Genomic DNA, 3,272 nt, shown 5'->3' with positions numbered 1-3,272 from the left:
TGCTACAGAGACTTTAGAAAAAGAATCGGTTCAAACACTTAGAAATGAAAAGCAGATCGTCGCCCTACTCAGACTCCTTCGCGCCGCACTTGGTGCTCAGACCATGTGTGTGCTACGACCAAGTCGGCGCTTTGTCACCGTAACTCCACCAACTTCGTCGCCCATAACAAAGCTTGGTCAATGGAGGTTGTCGCCCATAACAGCGCCCACTGTCTTCACCGTCGCAGCCACTCGTCGCCTTTGCCGTCAATCCTCTGTTTTCTAATTTCTCGTTGTCGTCGATGCGCTCCTTGCTGTTTCTAGTCGCCTTCACCGTATTGCTACAGGTTAGTTCTTTTCCTAATTTCATTTCTCTAAATCTTAAATATATATATATATATATATATATATATATATATATATATATATATATATAAATTCCCGACCACTTGGTGGTCGGAAACAAAAATCTAATTTAAAAAATTAAACAGGCTCAAAATATTCCGACCACTTAGTAAAAGTGGTCGGAATTACCGACTATTTTTCGACCAACATAATTCTTTGACGGAAAAATGAAAAAAAATTACTTTTTGTGACCAATTTTTTAGGTGGTCGGAAATGAGGTCGGAAAATCAATAATTTTCAGTAGTGTCTGCGAATCAAATTCTTTGTAGCATTGCTAGGGAAATTGTTTCTATGTCTGACTGTAAAATGAATGAGTTTCTTTATTTTCAAAAAAAAAAAAGAAATGAACTTGAGTGTTATAAATAGTGTAGACTTAGAAATTACAAGTAGACATGGCTGGGGAGCCTTGAGTAGGTTAGTTGTAAAGTATATACTAAAGAAAATGATTCAAAAGTCCTCCTCAAGGCAGGTGTTGAATTGAAGCTGGGTTTTACAATACTCTAGGAGAGAACACATGTCAACATCTACTAATAAGGGGGAATCAATCGGCAGGCCAACATAACCTAGCCATTTGATAAATAATAAAATATATATGAGTGGAAAAATAAATAGAGACAAAATATAATAGTACTACATTTGGTAACTTAATATGCTTATGGAGTTATGGTAATTGCGTATATATGGTAGAGTGAAATATTTCATGGGATGTAGAGGTGACTTAAAAAATATAAAGATATTTAGGTAGTGGAGGTGATTTAGGGAAGAAAATTATATTTAGGAGAGTAGTTTATATATGTTGACTTGCCTATCCTTCCATAATATTGTGATTGCCACTTAATTCCTTATTCCGCCGCAAAAGTTAACTAATTACCAAGGTCATTGGTTATCAAGGCTGATTGGTCAAGTTTCGAGGTTGAGTGCTGGTCCGCGCTCCCCTGATGACTGTCAACCATCCACTCCCAATCGCCTGGCGAGTGAGCCCAACTAGGTGCCTTACTTGAGTATCCATTAATAGTCCATCACTTTCTTGCGACTAGCATGGCTAATGATGCAGGAAAGTATATGTCATTCACCCTACCTTGCTCATCTTCTTTTTCTGTCTACCTTTCCCGGACCGACCATATTTTCATGGTTGACTGCTCTTTGCTGACCATATTTCCATGCTGACTAGCTACTTGTCAACCGCCTCTAGCTAACCATCCATGCTGACTAGCTACTTGTCAACCGCCTCTAGCTAACCAATGCCTAGGCGAGAGTTTTGCAACATTGCCAAAAACAAGCCCATTGTTCTCCATATTCTTCGTTGGTTTCCATCGGGGAACCAGAATTTCTTCCATATTCTTCGTTGGTTTCCATCGGGGAACCAGAATTTCTGGTTCCCAACGAAAACTAGTAAATCTGGTTTCCAATATGAAATCTAGTTTCCCAAATGGAAACCAAAAGTTTTTCTAGTTTTCTATGCCGGAAAACAAACAGCTTTGGAAACCATTTTTTTAAAGCCATTGCTCTTTTATTATTATTATTATTATAAATAAAATTGATTTTTTAATACAATTCTACTCATTTTTGGAAAATGGTCCAAATACACTAAGACAGTTTTCTGAAATGCAATCAAAACCAAACATGGGAAGGAGAAATGTTTTTTTTAGTACTATTGACTTTTTTACAATGTTGTATCTGTTCATAGCTACTTTCTCAACCTACTGAACCAAATAGAGTTTACAGTTGCCTCCACTGAAGCTCAAACCCACTCCCATCATCCATGTGAGAGTGTAAACCAGGACACCAAGTGCCACTAGACCACAAGGTCTTTGGCATATAAGGTTAATTTGATCCTATTAAAGTTATATACATGTGTGTACAATGGATCTTGTAAAAAGTTGTGAAACAATGCCATTTGTCTATCCGTTTGTTGATCTAATGTTGTAATTGAGATGATTCTTTTCTTTCTTAATGCGCATGGAGGGTTTTTCTTTTATTAAAAAGTAAAAAACTTTCTTCTTAATCTACTCTACTAATAAGAGTCAAAAAAATTTACGTAATATATATATATATATGTATATATATATATATATATATATATATATATATATATATATTTATTTTCTTATATTTAATCTACTAATGAACACTTTTTTAAAAAAAAAATAAAGGTATTGTAGACACAGTAGGTACACATAATTCTAAATTAAAGAAATGTAATTTTTTTTAACTATGTATTTATAAGAGTAAAATAGAGTGATCCCGCTTCAATTTGTTGGGTTTGGAATACTCTCTTTGTCAACCAATCCCAAGTAGTTTTATAATTAGCTTCAAACTATTTATTTTTCATGGTATTAAAGAAAATACTTGGTAAAAAATATATAAACATGATTTAATTTTGTATTATAATTTTGATATTTAATTACAAGATAGTGTAAAAATAAGATAATGGACAATGTAATGAATATCAATTGATAAATTTGAATGTAAAGAATCTTTGCATTGGAGAAAATAAAGACAATATAACTAATGAAACTATTTCTCTTATTTTAATTTATTGATTGAATAATATTTTTTCAAATAAAAGCATTGTAGACACATATTTCTAAATTATAGAAATACATGTGTATCATTTTTGTTGTTGTAGCTACTAATTTATTAATTAATTATTAATAAGAGTAAAATAGAGTGATGAACTTAATTATGCCAAATTTGATTGGGATGGGGTTCGAACCTAAGGCATTTCTTATTAAAATCAATGAGTAAGTTAATAATTAAGGATAAATTTGAAAATATCAAGGAAAAATAAAATCTAAATAATTTGAACCATCTATTTGATTTAATAATTTGACAATCATTTTTTCTTCTCATTATAGGCCTAATTTTGGCTTTTATTAGTATAATAT

Source organism: Ipomoea triloba, chromosome 16 (assembly GCF_003576645.1).
Source record: "Ipomoea triloba cultivar NCNSP0323 chromosome 16, ASM357664v1".
In the NCBI taxonomy this organism is placed as follows: domain Eukaryota; kingdom Viridiplantae; phylum Streptophyta; class Magnoliopsida; order Solanales; family Convolvulaceae; genus Ipomoea; species Ipomoea triloba.
The sequence above is the reverse complement of the archived record's forward strand: the minus strand, read 5'-3'. Positions refer to the sequence as shown.